At 41.6% G+C, this 19,594-nt stretch overlaps 1 pseudogene; it reads right to left on the bottom strand.

Annotated features, from left to right (window-relative positions):
• Positions 1–3,791: 3,791 nt before the first annotated feature.
• Positions 3,792–17,132, bottom strand: LOC136155179 (patched domain-containing protein 3-like; annotated as a pseudogene).
• Between the last annotated feature and the right edge of the window lie 2,462 nt (positions 17,133–19,594).

Genomic DNA, 19,594 nt, shown 5'->3' on the forward strand with positions numbered 1-19,594 from the left:
AGCAGCAGCACTCCCAGATTATCAGATAGAGTCCTTGACTGGAAGCTAGGTGTGCTCTGCTTTATTTGATCCTTAATCCAACTTTCTTAAAGTAGCACCCTGAAGAAAGCCACAACAGATTCTAAAAAAGAGTGACTGTGTGCTTAACTGATTCACTCTGCTGAACACATGACTAACACAACATTGTGAAGCAACTACACTACAATAATTTTTTTTTAAGTAAAAAGAAATAGCACCTAAGGAAAAAAAAAGAATGCCGCAAATCTTAAATCCTTGGTAACATTCTGGTTAAAAACACAATTTGTACATTCTCAGATCTTCAGGTTTAGTTTGGTTTTCTGGTCAAATTACTCTGCAATTCTTACTTCCAGTTTAAGCCTTTGCTGTTTCTAGGAGCCCCCTGAACTTTGTTTGAAGTTCATTGGAATAAAAAAACAAACCTTTAAACAACAGTTTCATGATGTTTTTGAGGAAGAAAGATGAGCATTTTAAAAGTAAATTATAGCATAGTGCCAGTCACTTGTTATCTGTCCAGTAATTTTTGGGCTGCAAAACCTAATGCTCTGAGTAAAACTGGTGAAAATGAGAAAACACCTTCTGGAAGAAGCCTTTTAATACTCAGGCCTTTCTGAAATGGTGTTTCTCCAATGAAAATAGTGAAAGATAACAACCTAATAGAAGTTTAGAAAAAGTCATAATGTCACAGTTATTAATGCTATCACAGTTTCATATAAGATTCAGATTTTGTATATTCAAGAGTTGTAAACTTTTGATTTTTGAAAGAAACTTTGAAAAGCATGCCAGAGATTTGTGGGAAGAAGCAAATCTTCATTACTTTCTTATTCTAAAATCCTAATCCATATATTTTGATTTTAGCTGAATTTTAGTGTTTAAATCAATAAGCTGTAGTGTTTCAATATCATATGTAACACACACAGTATCAGAATTGAAAGGTCTTCACCTGAATATATTTTTGTGGTAGGTCCTCTCCATGACTTTCTAGACAACTGGAGTTTGAGGCAAGTTCTATGACAGTGGTCCCCTTGTTTCACTTGGCATAGCTTCTAATCATACTATTTGCAATTGTATCATGCTACAGGTAAAACAATTTTATTAGTAAACTCTAAAAAGTGTTTTCTTGTGATAATAAATATAATGTGTAGATATGTCAGGGGAGTATGTAATTTCCTTGGTTCAGTCTTTCCACAGCAGAGATTGGAAACACAGTGGACGAGGGTTACAGCTTGCTTATAGCTCAGAGTTTTATTCAGCAAGCCAAGGAAAGCACACCCTCGAGGTGTGAGAGCAGGTCGATCCCAAAGGCGAGGCCTCGATCCATCTTGGTTTCCTCTTTTTATACATTTGTCTCTTGCCTCTGCGCCTGCCCTGTGGAAATTGGCCTAGCCAGGGGGGCTGTTTTTCCCACCTGAGGTTCTTACTCTGGTCCTCAGATTTTCTTTTGTTCCACTTTTGCATGCTTTTTGCTTTCTTTGTCTTTTATTTTATTTTATTTTCATTTATTTTTATTAGTTGGAGGCTAATTACTTTACAATATTGTAGTGGTTTTTGCCATACATTGACATGAATCAGCCATGAATTTGCATGTGTTCCCCATCCTGATCCCCCCTCCCACCTCCCTCCCCGTCCCATCCCTCTGGGTCTTCCCAGTGCACCAGCCCTGAGCACTTGTCTCATGCATCCAACCTGGGCTGGCGATCTGTTTCACACTTGGTAATATACATGTTTCAATGCTATTCTCTCAGATCATCCTATCCTCACCTTCTCCCACAGAGTCCAAAAGTCTGTTTTACACATCTGTGTCTCTCTTTCTGTCCTGCATATAGGGTTATCATTACCATCTTTTAAAATTCCATATATATGTGTTAGTATACTGTATTGGTGTTTATCTTTCTGGCTTACTTCACTCTGTATAATGGGCTCCAGTTTCATCCATCTCATTAGAACTGATTCAAATGAATTCTTTTTAATGGCCGAGTAATATTCCATTGTGTATATGTACCATAGCTTCCTTATCCAGTCGTCTGCTGATGGGCATCTAGGTTGCTTCCATGTCCTGGCTATTATAAACAGTGCTGCGATGAACATTGGGGTGCACGTGTCTCTTTCAGATCTGGTTTCCTCAGTGTGTATGCCCAGGAGTGCGATTGCTGAGTCATATGGCAGTTCTATTTCCAGTTTTTTAAGGAGTCTCCACACTGTTCTGCGTAGTGGCTGTACTAGTTTGCATTCCCACCAACAGTGTAAGAGGGTTCCCTTTTCTCCACACCCTCTCCAGCATTTATTGCTTGTAGAGTTGGATAGCAGCTATTCTGACTGGCATGTAGTGGTACCTCATTGTGGTTTTGATTTGCATTTCTCTGATAACAAGTGATGTTGAGCATCTTTTCATGTGTTTGTTAGCCATCTGTATATCTTCTTTGGAGAAATGTCTCTTTAGTTCTTTGTCCCATTTTTTGATTGGGTCATTTATTTTTCTGGAATTGGGCTGCAGGAGTTGCTTGTATATTTTTGAGATTAACCCTTTGTCTGTTTCTTGGTTTGCTATTATTTTCTCCCATTCTGAAGACTGCCTTTTCACTTTGCTTATAGTTTCCTTTGTTGTGCAAAAGCTTTTAAGTTCAATTAGGTCCCATTTGTGGTTTTTTTGCTTTTATTTCCAATATTCTGGGACTTTCTTTGTCTTTTAGCCACCACCATTTTGGACTCCTTTTTCCTATTCTTCCTATTCTAACTAACATTCCCATCTCAAGAGATAAGAAGCCCATTTCTTAGGGAATAGAGGCGTCAAGCTCTCTCTGGCTATTTCCTGCTGAGTTGGGATGGCGAGGGGCACTGGGCCTCCCCCTCTTGCTAGTCTGAAGCCTCAGAGTCCTTGTAATGGTGTTCATCTAAGGGTGAGTGATGTTTTCCATGGTTGGGTGTAATTTTATATATCCTTGTTGAACTGGCATTGCATGTTGAGACAAAATGGGTTAAACAATCAACAATACATGGAGCAATCATAGGCAGCATCAGTGATAACGGGGATCAGTAGGGGCATTAACCAACTCCAAATTCCCCATCCCCCAGAGAGAGATTGTAGCCACCCCGAGAACTCTGCAGCTCCTTCTTTGAGACCCTGTAGGATCTGAACACTTTTCTTGAGGACTGTGAGACTTTCTTTAACTTAGCTGGAGATATTTATCCAGAAACAACATGTCTCACTCAAGATGGTTCAAGTCCCTCCTTGTTCAGGGATCAGGAGATCTATCTCCTGTCTATTTTGGAGTACAGCCCCTGCCAAGCAGTGTTGGCTCTTTAGAGCTACCCTGAGAAATCTTATCCCCAGAAACTTAATCTTGGAGGTTATCATAGAATGGCACTCATTTGTAGTCCTGAATAGGCATCTGAGATCTCCCACTCCTGTTTTGCCCCCTGGTTCCTTCATTCTACAGAGTTTTGCATGATTCTATGTATTCTTTTCCACCGGTCAGCTACTCCTATCCACTCTCAGCTGGTGTTCTGCATGCACTTCTGTGTCTGAAGGTATATTGCTGTTGTATCTGTGGAGAGAGATATACTCCACGTCCACCTCTCCTCCGCCATCTTGCTCTCTCCTCTCTCAGGATATTTTAAATAACATTTTAAAACGGTATTTTCAAGCCAAGGAAAGATGCCTTTGCTTTTAGATTATTGACTATTCTTAATAGTGCGTTTTCATCAGATTGGGTTGGGCTAATCAGGAATTCTATAATTGGTCTTTGGTTTGTTATGGTTGTTCAAACTAACTTTCAAAAAACAGTTAATAATACTGGGATACAAATTAGTCCATGAGCAGCTCCAAATACCATCACAAGAAACAATCTTTAAAAATGTCCTGAAGAAGTATGCTTTAGCTGCAGACAAGACACACACACCTATTATTGTTTAAAATGCACTTTGTAACACAGGGTGGCCCAGCAGATACAATGCCTCAATGGCTTTTTGCCGGGGTCCAGCCCAGCGGGATCCAGGGGAACCCTCAGGATGAACAGCGTCGGCGAATGAGAGAGTGAGAAAAAGCTCGGGGCTGAGTCTGAGGTTTACTTTCGCCCGGCCCCTTTATGCCCTTAACAGCGTCCTTGGGGGAAGTGCATGTTGCTCACACACAGGTCATCTCAAATCATTACAGCAACTTGACCTTCAACAGAAACTGGATGTCACCCACATACTTTTCATTCACAAGAGTCTTTCTTATCATTTGGCCTTCAGGCCTGCTAACATTTAAGGCTTGCACCTGGTGTGACTTAAGCAACTTCCGTAGCCGACCCTGTTTTTCTTATAATTAATCTATTTTCTTTTTAATAGGCATCATCTCTATGGGAACTAGACAGGATTACGTTTTTACAGAACAGAAATGCGAAGGACTGCAGAAACAGCAGATATGGCACAAAACAGGCTCTTAGTCTAAACGTTAACTACCTGCAAGAAGTCGCCAGCTAATCTCTATCTAAAGTATTTTCTATTAGGCACATTTGTGACTATTATTTGTGGAGCTTTTCTCACCCCGCGGAGGGGCCTATGCTTAATAGTTTCTTTTGTTAGCGTACTGTGTTTAGGATGTTTAGAACAATCAAGAGCATTTTTTGCAATGAGAACACATATTTATCATACAAGCCAGAATGCCAGCAAAAGGGTTTGAATTGAAGCATCTTCTTCATCTCTGGCCCCTTCATAGGGTACCAGCGTCCAGGAGATTTATTAATTAGGGTTTTAAGTTGGTCCTCATTCAGTGAAAGAGGAGCAGGAGAGCTGTCGGCAGGCAAGACAAGATTCTGCAACAGGGCAAACAAGAACAACAGCAGAAAAAGGGGGGAGGATACAGGGTGGGGTAGAGGCTGAGGTCAACCTGGAGGGTCCCTTATCCTAGACGGCCTTGCCTGTCAGGTCTCTTCCTCGTGACCTCGTCATGGATGGGGTCTCTGACGGCCTTGCCTGCCCGGTATTTTCTTCATGACCTTGTCACGGGCGGGACCTCCCGTAACGGTTCCCGGCAGTTTTTCAGCTTACTGAGGGGTCTGAACTGGAAACAAACACATAGCAAATGTGAGCAGAAAAGTCAAAGGAAAACCCTATACAAATGACAAGATTAATCATGGCTATGGAATTGAGATTGACATTCCAGAAGGCCATAAAACCCATGAGGCCCATAATCACAGAAGCAATTGCAAAAGTTACCCACAAAGAACACAGGGGATGAGGAATTAACCATAAGGAAACAATGACCATTGCTGTTGATGAAACAGTCACATTTTGAACAGTGTTTTCTAATATTGCAGAATACTGATCCAAATATGTGAAAACCTGGTTGTATACCATTAGGGGAACTTCACACTTCTTGGCCATGTCTTGGAACTGGTGTAATATCAGTTTCTTATTAGTTGAAGAAGACATACTCATGGTTTGAATGAAGGCCTGGGAACAAATGATTTCCTGTGATGATGTAATATGAATGTTATACAGAAAAAGTGGAAATTCCTTTTAAAAAGTACATTTATTGCTTAGAAAATCTGTCTTATCATTTATATCGTGATGGAGGTTTCCCATATATCTTATATATTCTCATAACCAAAATTCTGTAAGATTTATATATATATACTCACTGTTTTCAAAATCTGCCAGACATTTTGCCAATTGTTGCCTAGTATCTTTATCCCAGTAGTCAAGAATCTCAGTAATGATAACCATAACCCTGGGACCACAACTTGAAAAATAGTCTTCTTCTACATTACAATATTGTGTGGTGTAGGAGTCGTCCCTTGCCAAATTTCAGAGGTCTAAACCTTCCTGCACTCAGAAACACCCATATATACACTTATGATGTACGAAGTATAGGAGCACTGCAAAAAACTTGGACTCGGTGCTTGTGAGAAAAGGACTAAAATGTTCTCTAAAGAACAGATTCTCTGGATTCCATATGTAAAATAGATAGCCAACAGGAATTTGCTGTATGGCTCAGGAAACTCAAACAGGGGCTCTGAATCAACATAGAGGGGTGGGGTTGGGAGGGAGTTTCAAAAGGGAGGTGATATTTGTATACCTATGGCTGACTCATGTTGAGGTTTGACAGAAAACAACAAAATTCTGTAAAGCAATTATCCTTCAGTAAAAAATAAATTGAAAAAGGAATAGATTCATTGGATGGATATCAGCTTTATGTTCATCTTGGAGAAAATTACCTGGGAGGCAAAAGGACTTTTTTAACGATGAACATTTGTGGTCAGGAGTTTCCTGCTTCTTCAGCCACCATAGACAGACTACTTCTCTTTTCCCATCCATGGCCATAAATGCTCCAAAACAGATGATGTTATGAAAATAACAAGGGAGCAGGATTGTTCCTATATAAATGCAAAAGTATTGTATGGGCCTGAAAGAGGTCGGGTTCTCTTTATTATTATGAAAGAGGTCATAATTCCTTTATAGAAGGTCAGGACATTGGTGATGGTGGTGATTGTAATGGATACTGCCACTTTTGAATAGACATTGGACATTGGTTCGCTTATACTATCCGTGAGGCTGGTCTTCTAGCAGGCAGAAATCATGATAAACATGTCATCGACTCCAACACCTGTTATAGAAAGAGACAGTCTCCGCATTTTTTAAACATCCCTTTAACATTAACAAGATCAACTCAAACAGTTTTCTTTGCCTGTCAAGGTCTCACTGATCTTGCGGTGTGCTTGTGTGAATGAATGTCATGTCCTGTGCAAAGCAAGTGATGAGTCCTGCACTGGGGTTTTGTGGTGCCTTATAATGACGGAAGCCAGACCCCAAAATGGAAGCCTTGTCAGGGTTTATATACCGACTTCCCAATGCCAAGAGACACCCAACATCCCTGCGAGGGGAAGGGCCAGAAATGGGCGACGCGTCTGGACCAAATTTTCCTTTCTCGGTCACCTTTCCCTGGTCTCTTTGACCATTCCATAATTGCCCGGGGAATTAGAACTACTAACCTAACCTGTCGGATCATAAACTTTCAAGGGACTTGTGATCCATGCCGTTACTCTGTACTTTTACTTAGACCTCAAACTATATGGATGGAAGCGCCTAGCCTTGCTAGGAGCTGGAAGTTACAAGAGCACGTTTGGGAGCAAGGCGGAGCTCTAGTTCCAGGAACGTCTCTCAGGCTAGAGGTCATTCTTTTGGCTGGCTGCCTCAGGGTCCAGAGTCCTAAAAGTAAGTCTTTGTCATGGCTGTGCCTCTGATCTATGTGGGTAGAAGCCTTGCTGGTGACCATGAGATTTTTGAATACACAGATCGGGAATTGCAGGATCTGGTCAGCTTGGAATTGTGGTGGGCTTCCTTTGGTAGTGCTAGCTCTTAGCAGACCAGAGAAAGCTCTCCGCAGACCAGAGAAAGCTCTCCAATGGCTGTGTCTCAACTCCCTAGATATTCCTTTTGTGGAATCTGTGGGAATGAACTGGACGGATTGGCCCTAGTAACTTGAGGACCGAAATCACTTTTTCCTCGCTGGCTGACCCTCCACTCCCCCTTTTGCTATCACATATACTGGTGTGGTGACACTCAGAAGAGATATCTTGGATTTTTTGTTCATCTCTTTATAACTCAAAGCTTCTATTGTGGTCAGGACTGTACTCGGGAATGTGCACAGGCACGTGGAACATGGATGCCTCCCCTAGAAAACTAGCTTGGGAAACGTTCCAGGAAAGCTACTCTGCTCCACCCCAGGTGGCATCAGAGGAGGAAGGAAAATCAGACAAAGGTCTTAATGGTGAGGAACTGGACATCAGTCTGGGATGCCATCAGGTCTACCCCTGGTGCATCTCCACCCCACCTCAGTGGTTGAACCGGGAGGGACGGGTAAGTCACCTGTGTCGGTAAGGGACAGACTAAGACCAACCAGGGAAGGAAAGCTTCAATGAAACGTCTGTCTACACCTCCATCTAGAGCAGGGAGGGACACCTCCGGTGGAAAGAAGCCACGGCTGTGGGTGCTGCTTTTTTCTCTCTTACAGATGGGAGCTAGCAGATCCAGAACCACCTCTTTAAAATCGTATTTTCAAAACAGGGATAAATTTGACTCTCAGAGTTTAAAAAAGACATGCCTGGTCATTTTGTTTGATACCGAATGACCATGGTATCCTTTGGAAGATGGGGAAGACTGGTCGGCTGAAGGGTCTCAATTATAATATTGTTTTACAGTTAGATCAGTTCTGCAGAAAACAAGAGAAATGCGTAGAAGGGCCATATGTGTTGCTCTGTATCTCGCTGTGAGACGTGCCAGACTTATGTCCTAAGGCTGCAGATTTTAGTGTGAAACCTTCAGCTGCCTCCTCTTCTCTTACTTTGCCCCTGTATCTGGGGCTCCCAACTAAACAGGCTGAGTCAGGGCACCCTTCCAGAAGGGGTTGCCTCAGTCTCAGTAGAAACTGAAACAGTCCCAATTCATAGAAGCCTTTACATGACTAACTTTATGGCCTTACTCGGAGAGATGTAACATGTCTTGGGACAGATGCTGACTCCTGACTCGAGAACTCGAGTTTTGGGAGAAGCTACTATTTTTGGAGATGAATGGCTTAAGCATGAGACATGGGGAAGGAGGGAACACAAAATAGCCCTCCTCCCTCCTAGGAGCCAAGCAGTTCCCATGATGAGCCAGACTGTGACTATAGCATGCCTAAATGAAGGTGGGATCAGAACCACTTTGCCAGGTGTATTCTTGAAGGACTCAAGTGAGTGCACACTAGGACTTTAAACTATGCTAAGTTGGCTGACACAGAACAGGGAGAGAAGAAAGCTCCTAATAAATTCCTAGATAGACTACAGGAAGCTCTCCGCAAGTTTGCTGACTTTGATCCCAAAAGTACAGAGGAAGGAATAATCTGAAAGATAGATTTCTCACTCAGTCAACTACAGGTTTCTGCCATAAGTTATGAAAACAGACCTTTGGACCAAATCAGTCTTTGAAAAACTGTCACAGCTGGTTCAGCTGGAATATCATGGTAAAGAATACGGGGAGGAAAGTAGAAGGAAAAAAAAAAGAAACAAACAAAAAAAAACCTGGCAAAAGATTCAAGCCCCAACAATGGCTGTTAGATCCACTCTGAAACAGACTGAAAAGTGCCCCGAGTATCTGAGGTGAGAAGGGGTGGACTTGTTATTACGGTGGAACGGAGAGGCATCTAAGCTGTACCTGGTTCCATGTCCGGGTCTATAAAATGACCACACCTGAGGAGAGATTACCCTCTGAGACATAAGCCCCAGAGGTTGGACCCTCAAGGCAATTGGGACTGAAAGTGCCTGGGGGTCCCTACACGAGCTCCCATTCTAATTACACCTGTGGAACCCTGGGGATTAATAACTCTGGCGGGGGTGGGGGGAGCAGTCGATTTATTTTCTTTTGGACAGTGGGGCAACTTTCTCTGTGCTCACTGAAGCCCCTCGTCTGCTTTCCTCCTGATCCACTACTGTAATGGGACTGTCAGGATGAGCCAAATGCTATTATTTCAGTTATCTTTTAAGCTGCAACTGGGGCTCTGTGCTGTTTTTCTCACGAGGTTCTGATCAAGCTGGAGTCTCCCTCGCCCCTTCTAGGGAGGCATATACTGAACATGGTCCAGGCCTCTGTTTTCATGAATATGGAGCCTTCTTAAGTGAACAAAATGTAAATCCTAGAGTGTGGGCTGATGGAAAAACTGTGAATTGAGCACAAAATGCTGTTCCTGTTGTTATCAAGCTCAAAACCCCTCACCTATTTTCACATCAAAAGCAGTATCCACTAAATCCTGAGGTTAAGGAATGGGCGAAACCTTACTGTACGGACTTCTCATGATGTAAGTGGGATCTCACACTCTAAAGTTCAGAGCAACAATGCTCTGTCTTAAAGTTACTGTAACTCAAGGGGTGTCACAAGTTCTAGGAATAGAATATTACATACCCTGTTCCTGGAGACCCCAATCTTCAGGAAAGGTTGAGAAGGCTAATGCCGTTATTGAAGGACATCCATGTAAGCTAACTCAGGAAACCCAGGACAGTTGGTTTAAAGTTTTACCCATGACTTCAACGAGGGCATGAACTGCCCCTAAGAAGAAGGGACTGTCTCTATGAGACCGTTTTCATGCACAGATATTGTCATAGATCCTGAAACCTTAGAATTAACTATGTGACTCAGCTTTCAACTTTTCAACCTCCTAGTCAGGGAAAGGCATTGCATGATGGGTTCCTCCACTTCAAGGAAAGGAGTTTCTTCAGCTCTGCAAATACCTGCACTGACAGCAATTGTATATGATGTCTCGTCTTGATCTGATGACATCTAACAACACTAAAATGGACTGATGTAACTATGGACATAATGTGACTTTTAATTTTGATTATGTTTTAACTTGACTTGATGGGTATTTTGCCTTACATCTGTAACTGTAAAATGGGGTTTGTTTCTAACCATCTGTAAGCTTGTAAGTTACAAATGGTTGTCCAGGCTCCTACAAGTGCCACAGCCTCCTCCAACTATTACTCGGGGCTGCTGGAGCAGAGACCCTCAATATGACGGTTAGGAGAATATATTGTCTCGACAACTTAGGGACAATGCCCCTCAACAGCAGGACGTAGTTATGGAATGAAAACGATGGCCCTTTCCCTTGGCAACATGATCCTCCTAAAAGAAATGGGGGGAATGAGAGAGTCAAATCCTAGGTAAGTTGATAAGACGGCCAGGGCCCCCGAGGAGGAGAAAGGAGTCCAGAGCCCTCGAGAAGGAGAAAGGGGTCTGAGGCTCCCAAGGAGAAAATGACAAACGGCCTTTTCTGCATTGCATTGTCTTAGTGACTATGACAGTGCGTCTTGCTTGAGGACCTGTTTCTCCTTAACAGGAGCCTTCTCACTACTCTCGTCACCTCAAATGTGTATCATGGGAGTGGGTCTGGCAAGATCTTTCTGTTGTTCATTCTAATCTTGTTCATTTAAGATGTGTTGTGGGAGTGGGCCTGATAAAAGTATATAAGGCCTTGATAAGACTAGCTAGGGGGGCGCTCTGCCTCCCCTTCTGATGTCTATGTCAGAAGCTTTCTCTGTCCCTTTTTATACTTTAACAAAGCTCTGCCACACAAAAGCTCTTGAGTGATCAAGCCTGGTCCCTGGAAGAGAAGAAGCTAAATATTCTTTGGAGATCACGAATCCAACATCATTCACCATAAGCTATCATACAATTAGCCTGTTCTTGTTTTTTCCTATTGTAAATCACACTGAAATGAACATCCTTATTCTATTTTGTGAGCACCTGTCCAATAATTAGGACAAATTCCCAGAAGTGGAGTTGGCAGGTCAGATTCCATTTTAAATTTTTAAGTCTTTTGATTTGTTGGAAAGTTATATTTTAAACGTGTACCAATTTACAAATTTCCCTCAGCAGAATGTGTGTTTATTTGCATACAACCTTCCCCAAACCTTCAGTCTTGCTATAATATTCATTAATCTAATATAAAGACAAGGTGTCTCACTTTTGGTTTAATTTGCATCCCTCGATTAATGGAAAGATCAAATATTTCTTTCTTATATTTTCAATGACTAGTGTTTTGGATTCTGTGTGTGTTTGTGCATGGGGGTGTGTGTGTGTGAACTACTTGTTCATGTCCCTGGTCTGTGTTTTCCATTTGGGGTACTAGATTTTTCCAACTCTTAAAGGCACACAAGACAGAGGATGAGATGGTTGGATGCCATCAGTGACTGAATGGACATGAGTTTGGGTAAATTCCGGGAGTGGGTGACGACAGGGAGGCCTGGCGTGCTGCAGTCCATGGGGTCACAAAGAGTTGGACAAGACTGAGTGACTGAACTGAAAGGTACGTAATTCCATTTGATTTTCTTTTTCTCCTGATTCCTCATTGTGGATCTGTAGAGTCACCTATATAAAACTATTTTGCCTAATCTAACACAATACCCTTCCTTTACCCACCCCACACCCCCACATACACAGTGTGCAGCCTCGTGCTTTGTTTTACTCGCCTAGAATAAGAAATGGTGAATTTGCAACTATGATCACAAATGGCACCCCAATGTACAACATCAGGCCAAAGCCACTCACCACTGCCAAGGCAGCAGAAATGACTCCAAAGGCTGTGGTCCACATTTTGTTTCATACACAGTCACACCTGTAAATTTGGAGGGAAAAGTCATGGAACTTGTGGTGGTAGCTTCCATACTGGAATTCCAGCAATTCATAACATTCTTGACTCAAACACCTCTTCAGAGGCCTCTTGCAGAATATTTCCCATACCTGCCTGCTGGAGAACTTTAATTTCCAGGAACTAACCCAGACCAACTGAACAGAAGATGGGGAAGGGGGAGGCGTGGACAGAAAAGTTGGGAATCTGTGCTGTTACCAAACTATACTGATTGGTTCTTATGCAGCGAGCCAAACATGAATCCACCGACTGGACTCTCAAAACCAAAAAGATATACTAAAGCATTGCAAAGAGCTAATTCCAATCTGATCTTCAAAGGAGCGTGAATGGAAGTAAGCAGTATAAAATGCCCATGGCTAGGTATCTTCTCACCCACTTATGAGTCCAGTTAGCCATAAACACAATCCTAAATATCTCCTGTATGTCAAAGGTGGTTTAATATATATTGTGGCTAACAAAAAGAATGAAAGCCTTCTTCTAAAACATTTCTGTGGTTCTCCTCTGCTAGAGATGTGTGTCCTAGAAGACAGGCTCTGTGTGTGTGTGTGTGTGTGTGTGTGTGTGTGTGTGTGTGTGTGTGTGTGTGCGTGCGCACGCGCGCTCAATCAATTCAGTCATGTCCGACTGTTTGTGACCCTATGGACCCTAGCCCACAGGCTCCTCTGTCCATGGGAGCCTCCAGGCACAATTAGTGGGGTAGGTTTCCATGCCCTCCGTCTAGGGGATATTCCCCACCAAGGGATCAAACCTGCATCTCCTGCATTGCAGGTGAATTCTCTACCACTGAGCCACCGGGGAAGCCCCAGAAAGGTGGCTATTAATTATGAAAAAAAAAAAAGTAACATGTACTCCATTTTGAATAACACCTTATGCCTGTTTCTTGGTTGGACCAGCAAAAAATGGGAATATATACACAGCATTTTAAAAAGACTGGATTCAATACTTGAACTCCCCAACAAGCACAACTTTCCATCTTAAAATATTGACAACAATCTCTAGGTTTCTGTTTTACTTCACTGCTAACTTCTTCAAAACAAATGACTGATAACTGCCTCTGGAAACTTTTAGTAGAAGAGCGAAACTAAGTTTGATTTGAAGACTAGCAAAGTCAACTATGGAAGTGGAGCTACTGGTTCCCAAAGAGCAAGAGTATAACTAAGACCTTGTTCGTGCAAGGCCACATTAAAATAACTAAATTTTCCTCTTATTAAAACAGTTATGTGTGTCTGTATTTCACTTTTTCTCAAACTGCTGGTGTTATCAGTTAAACTCAGGGTCCCAAATCAACACACACACACACACACACACACATACACACACACACACACACATACACACAGTATTTTGTTTTGATTACAGAAAAAATTTGATTACAACCAATACTTTCTTAAAGCAACAACCTTGGTTTACAGGCGTTTAAGATAAAAGTACCACAGATGAACCTTGAAATCAGAAAGATTAACAGGATAGAAGCTACCTATAACATTTTTAGCTCTATTCCCTCTTTCAGGTTTCTGGATTGTTGCTATAAATTTTTCAGAGGATGGGGGGAGTGAAGTATATTATCGCCTAGAGGTTCCTCCTTGACTTTGACTAGTTGCGGTGTTGGCTGTCTAAATGACCTTTATTTTAATGCTCAATAGGCACTGGAAGGGAAGACGTGTATATAGAACACTAGTGAAAACAATTGCAGATTTCCTAGTCCCCAAGAAGGACTTTGGTTAAGCAGTTTATCAGAATGCCTTAGGAGAATCATAGAACTTTAGATTCGTGCAATCCTGGAACATAGCTCTGCAGACTCTGACCTACAGTTTGTAGAGAAGTTGCAGAATCCATGTGTCTAAAAATTTATACATGTGATTCCATTGCTCAGGCAGACTTGGGCATCACTGGCAGCAAAATGACCAATCAAAACAGTTCACTAGAAAAACAAACTACACATTGGAGAAAGCATAAATCAGGAGAACCCTGGTGGTCCAGTGGTTAGGACTCCTTGGTGCTTTCACTGCTGGGGCCTGGGTTTGCCCCAAGAAAAGGCATCAATAGAGGAAATGAAGGAGAATAAGCTATAATATATACGTAATATAAACACCCAAACAATAGAAGGAAGTCCTTCCTTGTCAGCAATTATTTTAAATCTAAACAGATTAAACTTTCCAATCAAAAGGCAGATGTTGTCTGAATGGATAAAACAGCATGATTCAACTATATGCTATTTACAAGAGATTCCCTTTAGATCCAAAGACTTAAGTAGATTGAAAGATAAGAGGAATGAAATAGATACTCCCTATGAGTACTAACCAAAAGAGGCTAGGAGTGCCTATACTGATAACAGAAAACAAAGACTATTTGAAAAAAACTGAAAGGAAGGGAACACTTTCTAACTCTTTTGATGAGGCCCTGTTACACTGATATCAATTCGGACTAAGATATCACAAGGAAGCTACAGATAATACTTCTTATAAATATGGATACAAACATCCTCAACAAAATTCGAGCAAACACAATTCAATAAGCATATTAAAACGAGTATACATCATGACCATGTGGGATTTACCCAGGAATGGAAGAGTGGTTCAACATGGGAATATCAATCAATGTAATATAGCACTTTCAGAACAAAGGATAAAAAACCATATGAATCTCTCAAAAGGTACAGAAAAGGCACTTGACAAAACTCAATGTCTTTTCATGATTAGAAACTCTCAAAAACAAGGAATGGCAGGAAAGTTCCTCAAAATTATAAAGGCAATTATGAAAACTGCACAGCTAACATTATACTCAATGGTGAGAAAAAGAAATCTTTCCCTCTAAGATCAGGAACAAGATAAGGATGCCCACTTTCATCAGTGATATTCAAAGATGTACTAGAAGTGCTAATCAGAGTAATTAGATAGGACGTTGAAATTAAAGAAATTCATGAAATGTTGTGAAGTAATTAGCCTCCAACTAATAAAAAAAAAAGAAAAAAATAAATTCAAACTGGAAAGCAAGAATTTTAACTATATCTTATTATAGATTATATGATCATATGTATGAAAACTCCAGTGATTCCAAAGGAAGCTAGTCAAGTTAGTAAACAAATTCAGTAAAGTTGCAAGATACAAGATCAACACACAGTTTTCAGTTGTTTCTATCCATGTGCAATGAACAATCCCAAAAAGAAATGAAGAACGTGATTTCCTTTAGTGTTTAAAATAATGAAGCACTTAGGAACACCGTTAACCAAAGAAGTGAAAGACTGGTACATGGAAAACTACAAACCATTGGTGAAAGAAACTAAAGAAGACTTAAATTAACGGAAAGACTTTCACAGTCCATGGGGAGGAAGACTTAATATTGTCAAAAATGACAACCTCGCCTAAGGTGATCTTCACATTAATCACAATCTCTACCAAAATTTCAACAGCTTTTTTTCAGAAATGTATAGGTCAACATTCAGATACATATGTGCAGGGAGCGGCTTGAAAGAGCTGACTCTGGGAGCTGCCTTGACTGATTATCAAGGGTCCCTTCAAGGACATAGCTCTCTGTCCCGCCACCCCTCTCCTGGAATCCAAAGTTAATCAAAACACTAGTAAGCCTTGAATGCACACATGATGCAGATAGATAAGCCTTTCACGACCACCCTTAAGATAAACGGGATGCCCTTCTTATCCCTTGACGTTATCAGAGAGTTCTGGTGATTGTTATCTCAAAGTGATGGAAAAAATATTTTCTCCTCTTAAGATTCTCTTCTTGGTGTAGTATAAATGTAACCCTGAGAAATAAAGAATCATCGCTGACTGCAGCGATCCTCTCGACCCCATCTGTTCTGTGTCTTTATTTCTTAGCCTAAAGGAACGCGCTGTGTTGCTCGCTGAAATCTCCCGGCTGGTCCGGCACATATGGAATTAAAGGAGCCCTGGATATTCCAGAATAACCTTAAAAAGAAAAAAGAAATGAACAACTGAGATTTCCAGATTTCAAAACACGTAACAAAGCTACAGTATTTTAAACAGAGTGGTACTAGTATATGGACGGACATATAGGCCAGTGGAGTAGAACTGAGCCTCTAGAAATAAATCCATATATCTACAGCCCATTGATTTTTGACAAGGATGCCAAATCCAATCAACTGGGAAAGAGCAGTCTCTTCAACAAATGGCACTTGGATGACTGGATTTCCACATGTACAAGAATGAAGTTGGACCCCTACTTCACATCATATACAACTATGATTAAAATTCGCAACCACCTAAATATTGCAGCTAAAACCATAAAACTCTTGAAGGAAACAAAGTAAATGCACACAACCTTACTTGCTGATGGAAGCTTAGATATAACACCAAAAACACAGGTAAAAAAAAATAAAACTAAATAAGTTGAATTTCACTTAATTAAAATCTTTGTATATTCAAGGGCATTATCAAGAAAGTAAAGAGATAATCTCCAGAGTGAGAGAAAATATTTGCAAATAATATAACTTGATAAGGATTTTATATCTACGACATCTACTCATCAACAGCAGAAATCAACAACAAAGGGACAAACAACTTCACTAAACATGAACAAAGGTGGGAATTCCCTGGTAGTCCAGTGGTCTTTCACTGCCAAGGGCCGGGGCCCAAGTTCAACCATTGGTCGGGGAAATAAGATTCTGCGAGCCTTGTGGCACAGCCAAAAAGAGGGCAAAGGACTTGAATAGACAGTTCTCCATAGAGGATATGCATGTAACCCCAGTCACTCAGCTGTCTGATTCCTTGTGACCCCTAGCCACCAAGCTCTTCTGTTCATGAAATTTTCAGACAAGAATACTGAAGTGGGTTACCGTTTCCTTCTCCAGTGCATCTGTCCAACACTGGGATCAAAACCAAGTCACTTGCATCTCCTGCACTGGCAAGCAGATTCTCTACCTCTGCGGCACCTGGGGAGCCCCAAATAAGATACACAAATAACCAATACAAACATTAAAAAGATAATCACGGGTAAAATGTGGAGAAATTGGAAAACTTATACATTGCTGGTGGGATATAGTATGGTGTAGCCTCTGTGAAAAATAGTTTGATGCTTCTTCAAAAAGCTAACCAGTAGATTATCATACAACCCACTAATTCCACCCCTAGGTATATACTGCAAAGAACTGAAAATGGCCTTAAACAGATTTGAACTCTACGCTTCACTGCAGCATTATTCACTATAGACAAAATGTAGAATAAAAAAGCCTTCCTCACCGAAAAATGCAAATAGTGGAAAACAATAGAATGGGAAAGACTAGAGATCTCTACAAGAAAATTAGAGATACCAAGGGACCATTTCATGCAAAGATGGGCTCAATAAAGGACACAAATGGTATGAACCTAACAGAAGCAGAAGATATTCAGAAGAGGTGGCAAGAATACACAGAAGAACTGTACAAAAAGGACCTTTATGACCCAGATAATCATGACGGTGTGATCACTCACCTAGAGCCAGACATCGTGGAATGTGAAGTTAAGTGGACTTTAGGAAGCATCACTGTGAATAAAGCTAGTGGAGGTGATGAAATTGCAGTTGAGCTAGTTCAAATCCTGAAAGATGACGCTGTGAAAGGGCTGCCCTCACTATGCCAGCAAATTTGGAAAACTCAAGAGTGGCCACAGGACTGGAAAAGGTCAGTTTTCATTCGAATCCCTAAGAAAGGCAATGCCAGAGAATGTACAAACGACCGCACAATTGCAATCATCTCACACGCTAGTAAAGTAATGCTCAAAATTCTCCAAGCCAGGCTTCAGCAATACGTGAACCGTGAAATTCCAGATGTTCAAGCTGGTTTTAGAAAAGGCAGAGAAATCAGAGATCAAATTGCCAACATCAGCTTGATCATCGAAAAAACCAGAGAGTTCCAGGAAAAAAATCTATTTCTGCTTTATTGACTATGCCAGAGCCTTTACTGTGTGGATCACAATAATCTGTAGAAAATTCTGAAAGAGATGGGAATAGCAGACCACCTGAACTGCCTCTTGAGAAACCTGTATGCAGGTCAGGAAGCAACAGTCAAAACTGAACAGGCTGGATCCAAATAGGAAAAGGAGTATGTCAAGGCTGTATCGGAGAAGGCAATGGCAACCTATTCCAGTACTCTTGCCTGGAGAATCCCAGGGATGGAGGAGCCTGGGGGGCTGCCATCTATGGGGTCACACAGAGTCGGACGCGTCTGATGCAACTTAGCAGCAGCAGCAGCGAGGCTGTATATTGTCACGCTGATTATTTAACTTCGATGCAGAGTACATCAGGAGAAGCTCTGGACTGGACAAAGCACAAACTGGAATCAAGATTGCTGGGAGAAATATCAGTAACCTCAGATATGCAGATGACACCCCCCTTATGGAAGAAAGTGAAGAAGAGTTAAAGAGCCTCTTGATGAAAATGAAAGAGGAGAGTGAAAAAGTTGGCTTAAAGCTCAACATTCAGAAAACTAAGATCATGGCATCCGGTCCAATCACTTCATGGCAAATCGATAGGGAAACAGTGGAAACAGGGTCTGACTTTATTTTGGGGGGCGGCAAAATCACTGCAGATGGGGATTGCAGCCATGGAATTAAAAGACGCTTACTCCTTGGAAGGAAAGTTATGACCAACCTAGCCAGCACGTTAAGAAGCAGAGACATTACTTTGTCAACAAAGGTCTGTCTTGTCAAGGCTATTGCTTTTCCAGTAGTCATGTATAGATGTTAGAATTGGACTGTAAAGAAAGCTGAGCACTGAAGAATTGATGGTTTTGAACTGTGGTGTGGAGAAGACTCTATAGAGTTCCCTCGGACTGCAGGGAGATCCAACCAGTCCATCCAAAGGAGATCAGTCCTGGGTGTGTAATGGAAGGACTGATGATAGAGCTGAAGCTCCAATAGTTTGGCCACCTAATGTGAAGAGCTGACTCATTGGAAAAGACTCTGATGCTGGGAAAGATTGAGGGCAGGAGGGGAAGGTGACGACAGAGGAGAAGATGGTTGGATTGCATCACCGACTCAATGGACATGAGTTTGGATAAACTCCGGGAGTTGGTGATGGACAGGGAGGCCTGGTGTGCTGTGATTCATGGGGTCACAAAGAGTCAGAAACGACTGAGCGACTGAACTGAACTGAAAATGTAGAAATATGTCAAGTACCCATCAACAGATAGGTAGAGACCAAACATCTGAGATCAAGGTATTGCAGGGCTGGAGTCCCTCCAGAGATTCCAGCATAGAGTTCTGTCTTTTCAAGCTTCTGGGGTTCCAGGCATCCCCAGGCTTACAGCTGCATCCCTGCTATCTCTGCCTTCATCTTCATGTGGCTTCTCCTCTGTGTTGTGTCTCTCCTCTTTTGTCTCTTGTGAAGATGCTGTTAGCTGGATTGAGGGCCACTGCGACCCAAGATCTTCTCACCTCGAGATCCTTAACCACATCTATAGAGACA

Source organism: Muntiacus reevesi, unplaced genomic scaffold (assembly GCF_963930625.1).
Source record: "Muntiacus reevesi unplaced genomic scaffold, mMunRee1.1 SCAFFOLD_186, whole genome shotgun sequence".
In the NCBI taxonomy this organism is placed as follows: domain Eukaryota; kingdom Metazoa; phylum Chordata; class Mammalia; order Artiodactyla; family Cervidae; genus Muntiacus; species Muntiacus reevesi.